Genomic DNA, 9469 nt, shown 5'->3' on the forward strand with positions numbered 1-9469 from the left:
GTAGAAAACAGTTAAGAAGCAATATTCATTACATTACCACAATTTTGCCTGAAGAAATAAAACAAACATATGCAAATGTATACATAGGTAAAAAGATTAGGAGGAAATATCCCAAATGTTATGTTTGGACATAGAGATTTGGAATGGTTTTAGCTTTCTACTTTTTTTTTTTTGTCTTGCTCTACTTATAAATTTTTTACTTTTAACAAGCATTTGATTTTTATTCAGAAAACTACATTTGGGGCTCTTGGGTGGCTCAGTGGTTAAGTGTCCAACTTCGGCTCAGGGTATGAGCTCACAGTTCATGAGTTCGAGCCCAACATCAGGCTGTCTGAAAGTCCATTTTGGATCCTCTGTCCCCCTCTCTCTCTGCCTCTCCCCTGCTTGTGCATTCTCTCTCTCAAAAATAAATAAGCACTTAAAAAGAAAATTAAAAAAGAAAGAAAGAAGGGAGTCTGGCTGGCTCAGTCGGTTAAGCGTCCCACTTCAGCTCAGATCACAATCTCCTAGTTCATGAGTTCGAGCCCCATATCAGGCTCTGTGCTGACAGCTCAGAGCTTGGAGCCTGCTTCAGATTCTGTGTCTCCCTTTCTCTCCCCAGCTCTCCTGCTCAGGTTCTGTCTCTTTCTCTCTCAAAAAGAAAATAAACATGGAAAGAAAATTTTTTTTAAGAAAGTACGGAAAATACATTTAAAGCTATTTTTCCTCCCCAATGGGACTTCAGATCCCACCCTCCAGCCTGTGTAGCTGGGTGAGAACTTCTTCCCATACCTGCCAAAGACTGAAGATTTTTCTCTGAGAGTAAGAGACAGGGTCTCTGGAATGGGGAGAAGCCAGGCACAGCTGAAGTCAGAAGTACTATACAGAGTCAGAGTGCGGCTGAGTGCAGACACCGACACTTGCCCCCACACACACCACAGCAACATGCACGCTGCTAGGGCTCTCTCTGAAATCAGCTGCTGTGCCTTCACCTTCCAGACAAAAAATGGAGCATTTCTCTGACAATGCAAAAGGAAGAAAATCTAAAGGATACTGACCCTAGAGTTTCCTCAGCCAGAAGGTCTAGCCACATGGTTGTCTCCCCCTTCAACCCCCGGAATGAACCTCAATCTACAAGCCCCCAGTCGCTTAGATATAAGCAGACAAGACTGACAGATTGCTAAGGAAAGCCTCAAGCATTAAAATAGTGACTAAAACACATAGAAAACAAAGCAATTGGAAAGGTAAGATAACAATCAGGGTAAACAAGAGTTGTATCGGAAAGAAAAAGCAGTATCATGGTTTACAAAATGACTCAGCTGTGAATGGTCATTGTAATGTAAACTCTCGTGCAGACCAATCAAAAATTATGATATAATTAAATTGGGAGGAAAGAGGGGATGAGAAAGGTGGTATGTGTAGTGGCGCGTCCTGGGGGCAGGGAGGAAGAAAGCTAGCCTTCATCTTCTATAGTAAAAAGTTATTACTTAGCGCCTACAACTGGAAACTCAAGAAGTCAGCAATATCAGCATGTTACATAGAAACATGGGGGTCGATATAAAAAGCAGTAACTGATACATGAGACCGATTGCCTTTGGGGTGGGGAAAGTGGGGGACACAATGGTAGAGAACTATTGCTTTTCTTTATAAACCTTGTGGAACCACTTTATTCTTTAAGCTATAGGCATATACAATTTTGTTACAAGAATATGACAGAAAATGAGAAATGGAAGGCTAGAGCTGGCTTTTAGAGCTATACATATTCGGGTTGAAATCCTACGGTGGCATTTACCTAAATCTGACCAGGCTTAACTTCCTTTTCCTCTACAAGCCTATTTGTTTCCATCTGTAAAATCAAGACAATGGTGTCTATGAAAATTAAATGAGGTTTAATGGTAAGGTCCTTTGTCCTTATTGGACAATTGGTGTCAGCTCCTAGGTCAAATAGACAAGACTCGCAGCCTCTCACGTGACCACTGTAGGAGACTGGCAGCCGGAGTTCTTGTGCCCTTAGAGCAGAATTCTAGTTACAGCAATGTCCAGTTGTTTGAGGAAGCAGATTTTAAGTCACTGTTTCTCAGTCTTTAACAAGCTATAGATCCCTTTCAAAGGAGAAACAAAATAAAGCACCAAACTCTTTAGGATCCAGGGTTGACTTAGACTATTTTTATTATAATATTACTTAAATATTATAATACTATTTTATATACATTAACTCCTTATGTACACAGAATTTAAGCAACAACAAAGGAAAAAAATTTTAAATGAAAGCCAAATCACAAAGTCAGTAGAATTCAAGTGAACACTATTTTTTTAAGTTCATTAATTGATTGATGATTGATTGACTGAAGCAATCTCTACACCCGATGTGGGGCTCAAACTCATGACCCAGAGATCAACAGTCGCATGCTCTCCCGACTGAGTCACCAAGTGCTCCCAGAAGAACACTAATTTAATGTGATAGTTGGTGACATTTTGCTAAAAACGAAATCATGGCTCTTTAAGAGCATAGGCAATAGCAGGTTCTCACGGCTTCCTCTGCCCAGGCCTCTGGGTGCTAGTTGACGACCCAATTTCTCACTGCTTTTCTCTGAATCCTCCTTCCCCAGCTGACTGTGGGATTCCCAAGCCTTTGCATGGTGCTGGCATGTCTCTCAGGCATCAGGTCTACTAATGCTCGTTTCTTGTTAGCCAGATACAATGAACGTAATACAATTTGGCACAAACTTAATCAGAACAGCAGCTCAGACTCAAAATGGAGAAAACCACTAAATTAAAAATCATCATGGAAAACTATAAATCCCTGAATGGAACACCTTGGTGGTTAATTAAGGCCTCCTGGAAGTTTTAACCCAAAGTCAAGGGTAAGGCGTTTCCAGGCAGCAGGACCACCTTCCTCTCCCCTGGGCTCCCCATCCCCTCCACAGGCTCCAGTCACAACTGCTGCTTTATTCTACTTTTACCATTCCCATGGGGTACCTAATATGCACTATGAAAATTACCTTCTTTCTACACCCAATTGTTCCTTATTCTGTTATACTACTTGTGATGGCTCCTGGGTTTGCTTTCTTTCTTTTTTTAAAATTGCTTTTTTTTTTCTCAAAATGTATATTATAATATTTATCTCATACACAAGACAAAAACCAAAGACGTTATCAGACTGGTCAAAAAACACAATTTCGCCTTAGAATGGAAAATATTTGCTGACCTCTTTGATGCTAAAAAATATTTGTGTATTTTAATGGAATTGAATTTATTTTTTATGTTTATTTACTTTATTTATGTTTATGATGTATTAAAAACAAACTCAGCAAACTATCCTTTTATGGAATGACTTAATTTCCAAGGTTTTTGAGCCTTCCATAGGAAGAGGTGGTACCCTCGAAAGAAAAAAAAAAATACATAGTATATCTAAACTTCCCCAATCCATCCTCTGAAAGCCAGGCTTTTTGACAGAAAGAGCATCTCAGACATGGCGGGCTGTGTCCTCTGGCCACAAACATCCACATATGCTCTGTGCTAAAGGCCAAGGGTGAAACGTCCTTCATGGTTCAAGACTCCTCTTTTTTGCAATCACAGCTGTCCATAGACGTTATGACAGTTTAGGCAATCGTGGCCATTTCAAGGGCTCCAGGCTGCTGCTCTGCATGGAAGGAAGATTAAAAGAAGTTGTCTCTGTTCTTATAAAAAAAAGCCTAGGGCTATACACTCATTTGTTCCATAAATACGTATTAAAAAACCACCGTGTGAAGTTCCATGTTTCTATTAGGCAGTGTAAGGGATATAAAGATGAAGAAGACATACACCTGCCTTAGAGAAGCACACCTTCTAGAGGAGGGGATAGACATAAAAGCAAGTACCTGCAAAGCAGTGTGAGAACTGCTGATTGATAGATAATGTGCTATAGGAGCACAGAGGAAGGAGCAACTCCGCTTACCTGGAGTGACTTTGAGTTGATCTTTTGGCTGAATTAGAGTCCTCAGCTTAACAAGAAGGGTGGGGGAGGAGTCCGGGCAGAGTATATAGCACAGAGCATAACAAAGCTTGGATCACGCAGGGAAGAGTAAGTAGGTCTGGGGTTACATAATGCATAGTAGGTAAAAATAACCAGAAAAGACACCCTGAGGTAGATGATTAAGTTTGGGTTTTTCCTATTGGTTTCAATTTGATGTGTGTGTGTGTGTGTGTGTGTGTGTGTGTGCCAATATATATACATATATGACAATATTTATGTAAATAAAACATTGTTCCATATTTTTGAGAATATAGAGATAGTTTTTGGCAGTGCTTCTTAAGAGGAAAATACACAAAGCAAGTAATAAATCATAGAACAAAATTCTACAGGGAACTATAATAGTATTGACTAAGTATTGCTTTGACTTTTCAATGCATAAAATCTGGAATAGCTAAAAGAATAGACAGGCTGTATGTCCTTCAAACATTTCTTCATAGATAACATTTCTATCAAGCAGGACTCTGATAAGAGTTGGACAAAAAGTAGTTGATCGTTTTGCATTCTTTTTTTAATGTTTATTTTTGAAAGAGAGGGTGATTGGGGGAGGGGCAGAGAACGAGAGGGAGACAGAGACTCCCAAGCAGGCTCAGTGCTGTTAGCTCAAAACCTGATGCGAGGCTTAAACTCAGGAACTGTGAGATCATGACAAGAGCTGAAGTCAGATTCTCAACCAGCTGAACTACCCAGCCGGCCCATATTCTTTGCACATTCGTAAGTCTAAAGTTGATTTTGGTGGTAATTGGTAGACATTAAAAAGTTGCAATCCGTGTGCTGATACAATTAATATGTATGAATATTAGGAAGGAGTGGAAGGAGGAGCACAGAGATCCATGAAGAGTTAATGACATTTTCTAAAGTTAAATAAAAAAGGGCACAACTGACTTATGTAGTGGTAGTAGACATGCAGGAGTCTACAAATATTAAAGTGATAAAATTTGCTAAATCATTGAGAGCAGTTAGTGCTGAGTAGTGAGAAGAGGTAAGAAGAATCTAAGAAGACTCCCAGATTTCTGGCTTAGGTATCTCGGTGAGCTTTTTTTAAAGTTTATTTTATTTTACTTTTTAGTAACCTCTACACCCATCATGAGGAGTGAAATCAGGGCCCCAAGATCAAGATCTCACACTCTACCAACTATGCCAGCCAGGTGCCCCCAAGTATCTGGGTGAGCTTTACTTCTTTTCCCTGAAATAGTGAAAAACAAATGGGGAGAGTTACGATGATGAGTTCAGGCACAACTTGATTTTAGGAGATAATGAAAGATTGGATGTAATTCATCTTTTTTTATTAAAATTTTTTAAAAATTTATAGAGAGACAGAAAGAGACAGAGTACGAGCGGGGAGGGGCAGAAAGAGAGGGAGATACAGAATCCAAAACAGGCTCCAGGCTCCGAGCTGTCAGCACAGAGCCCGACTCAGGGCTCGAACCTGCAAACCCTGAGATCATGACCTGAGCTGAAGTCGGATGCTTAACCGACTGAGCCCCCCAGGCGTCCCAATTCATCTTTTTAATATACTAAGAAGAATAATGTTGAGATAGCAATGGGACCAAACATTGCATATTGCCACATTAGGAGGCAGTTTGGCAGTATCTAATATTAAAATGCATGCACCACATGACCCATCAGTGCCATTTCTCAGTACCAACCTCAGAAAAATGCACATGCCCTAAGAGGAAGGCCCAAGGAGGTACATTGCAGCATTATTGGTAATACCAAAAAAAATTCAACTTATTGAAATGTCCTTTGTCAGGGAAATAGTTTTTAAAAACTATGATAGTGTTTCCCGACTTACTGAAAATTAAAATCACCTGGGATATTGGATGAACATAATTTATTCATCCCCCTTCCCAGTCTTATAGAAACAGATTCTCTTGGGGAAGCCCATGAATAGGTCTGGGTCATTTTTATCATCAGGAATGTTTCTGAAAAACTTATGAAAAGTGTTTCCAAAACCATCTCTAGAAACAGGCAGGATTAAAAACAACGAGGGTAGTAGCTCTCTGTGAAGCAACTCAGAATGAGCTCCAAGATATATTGCGTGATAAATGCAGAGTGCAGAGTGAACACACAGAGTGATGCCATTATGTAACCACAGACCCACACACAGAACCATATATTTCTAGAAGTAAATACGGGCTTGGGGGTGGTGATTTCAGAGAACTTTGGTTATGAATATAATGGTTCAATTTTTTAAGATCAAAAAGTATTTGTGCATTAATTCTGTAATTAGAAGCAGATATTTATTGATTGGCAGGTGGCTGAGGTGATGATGAAGGTAGTCTGTGCAAAACACAACTTGTGCTCGACCACATACACCTAGAAGCGTATCCTGGATAAATTTTATCTATGTAATATTTGTTCATCAAATGTATGAAACCATTCTCCACACCGAATAAAACAGTTCATTGCTTGGGGGGACGGGGCAAGAGAGGTGGCAAGAATGAGGAAGGGCCGAGAAGTCCCCTGATACTTCCTTGTCTGCCCACCTTTCAAGATCCACTTTGAATCCCATCTCTATGGTCCAGTTCCCACGACCTGATCTCATCTCTTTGTCTTCTAAACCCCATTCCAGCTCCTTCACCGACTTACATCTGTGTATACAAGTCTCATCCTCTCCTCACATCATGCCCCCTTCCATTCCGCTTTGCATTTCCCCAAAGCTCAGCAGTGCCCTGCATACCCAGCTCTCAATCTGAAATGATTATTGAATGAAATGCTTCCAGCTATGCCTCAGAGGTCTGAGAATGGTCTTCTACTCTCCACTGCAATTACTGCTCAGTGGAAGTCACTTAGTCCTGTCTCCCCTCACATCCTCACCCCACCTCCCCCTCCTCCTCACTGCTATCTAAAATTCTTGCAGTAGAAAACATATGTTTCTATTACATAATGAAAGCTAAGGCTCAAAATCCAAAGCCCGGGGGAGAGCCGTAAAGAGCAAATGGTTGCATCTTGTTCTTCCCAGAGCACAAGATGGGCAGGGGTTGGGGGAGAGGGAACAGACTGTTCCTATACCTGGGGTAAGACAAAGAGCGGAGGTGGAGAGTAGACCTTGCAAAGGAAAGGCAGGCCTAGAAGACGGGAGTTTTCTTCACAATATGCCACCTCAGTCACCACAACCACTTTCACCCTTTGTCTACCCTTTGTAGCTATCTTCATAAGAACAGTCTTGACATGAGACAGCTTATCTCAAGGTCTTCCTCGAGGTCAGTCCACCCACAGAGATGGGAAACAGCGTTCCGCAGTGTCGCCCTTCAATCATGTCAAGAGTGCCTCCTTTAGAGATAAGAGGACACTCCCCAAGAAGCCATGCCGCATCTTCATGTTGTTCCAAACTAGCAGCCACAAAGGAAGGGATGAGCCGTTGTTCTTTATAGAAATCCTATGCCCTGAAACTTCATGTCTTTTGACATCAGTGCTGTGCTCTCTCTGTCCCAGCCCTCCCCCACAAACACATTTATTTTTATTACTTACTTAAGTTGTGTCAGTCAGCATCCTGGCACAGAACATTTTGTATCTCAAACGGGGTAATTTAGAGAGGGGTAACAAAAGAAGTATTTGTAGAGAGCTGTGTGGGAAGGCCCCCTGCCAGGTGCTGTGATTTCCATTAAGGGAATAAATGCCCTAATCTCAGTCTTCTTCATCACGTACACACAGCACCTAGTGCTCATCCCAACATGTGTCCTCCTTAGCACTCATCATGCATCCAGCCCATCTCCCACCCGACTGTCTCTGTCAACCTACAGTTTGTTCTCCGTCATTAAGAGGCTCTTGAAGGGGTTCCTGGATGGCTCAGTTGGTTTTAGCTCAGGTCATGATCTCACAGCTTCATGAATTTGAGCTCCATGCTGGGCTCCGTGCCAAGAGTGCAGAGCCTGCTTGAAATTCTCTCTCTCTCCTTCTCTCTCTCTGCCCCTCCTCCAGTCCCACTGTCTCTGTCTCTCTCAAAATAAATAAATAAATAAATAAATAAATAAATAAATAAATAAATAACTTTGGTTATTTTTTCCTCCCTTCTCTTTCCACTTCTTCCTGTATGCTCAGCTGTTTTGTTTCTTAAATTTCACACATGAGAGAAATCATATGGTATTTGTCTTTCTCTGTTTGTGCATTGTCTATCTCTTGCTCAAGAAACCAAAAGCAGTGGCGTTGCATCTACAAAGCCACCTCCAGTCTGGAGCAGCAGCGCCCTTCCACCTGACCTCCCGCCATTCCTAACCATGTGGCCACGCTCCACTTAAGACACAGGACAGTGTCCCTGCCAGGCGTCATCCTCTGTATACTCATCCCCACTTAGTGCTTCCTCTTCTGCCTGGACCACCTCTCTCCCTTTCCTCTTGGAGAATTTCTACCCATCTTTCAAGGTGAGACTCTAATCTCTCTCTGGAGCCTCTCCTGATCTTACCCTTTTATCACAGGCGTCATCGCTTCTGCCTACATAGTACTGAAGCACCGTGAGCATACACTTTTATTCAGGACTTTATTCATGTGCATATTCCCTACCACTATGTGACCATTGCTCACAGATGAAGATTCCATCTCATCATTACATAATACCACTGTTATCATTTTCTGAGTACCAATTATGTGGCAGAACTAGGCCCTCCAATTTACTCTTTTGTCTATGAAGCAGACACCTTGATTTTATCCAATGTATCGATGTAAAAACTGATTTTGGGGGAGATGGACCAGAGTGCATAATGCCACCTAGCTAGTAACCAGTGGAGCAGTGGTCGCTTAAGTGATTAAACTCGGATTCAAACCCATGTCCTTCTAACTCCCAACCTGAACGTTGCAATTGAAAGTAACCACAGGGAATTTAAGAAACTAAGCAAAACAAATTAGGAGAAAAAAAAGAGGGAGGCAAACCAAGAAACAGACTCCTAGCTATAGGGAACACACCGACAGTTCCCAGAAGTGAGGTAGGTGTAGGGATGGGTGAAATAGGTGATGGAATTTAAGGAAGACACTTGTGATGAGCACAGGATGTTGTATGGAAGTGTGGAATCAGTGTATTGTACACCTGAAACTAATATTACACTATATGTTAACACACTGGAATTTAAATAAAAACTAAAAAAAGAAAGTAACCATAGTGAACACTGTCTGTCTCAGCTTTGCATCTCCAGAGCTGAGCCAGCTCTAGATAATGCATAATTAGTGTCTAAGACATGTGTTTGAATAAACGACCAGAAGCATAACATACTGACAGAAATCTCTTGACTATGGGTCTATTTCCCTTTGTATAGGTTAGTACGTAGCCATGACTTTAGTCTTATCTCCAACCTGATAGTTTATGGCAAAGTCCCAGTTTGCTAATAAAACTAAACTTTATCTTGACTGTGTTTATTAGTTGCCTTTTCAAACAGAATCATCAGCAAATAGAATCGCTTAGAAGACTAAGGTATTGGTCTTGCTCCCGGAATACGGAGTTAAAAATTTTTCCCAAGAGGAAAAAAAAGAAGAAATATTTCCCAA

This window comes from Suricata suricatta, chromosome 5 (genome assembly GCF_006229205.1).
Source record: "Suricata suricatta isolate VVHF042 chromosome 5, meerkat_22Aug2017_6uvM2_HiC, whole genome shotgun sequence".
NCBI lineage: Eukaryota > Metazoa > Chordata > Mammalia > Carnivora > Herpestidae > Suricata > Suricata suricatta.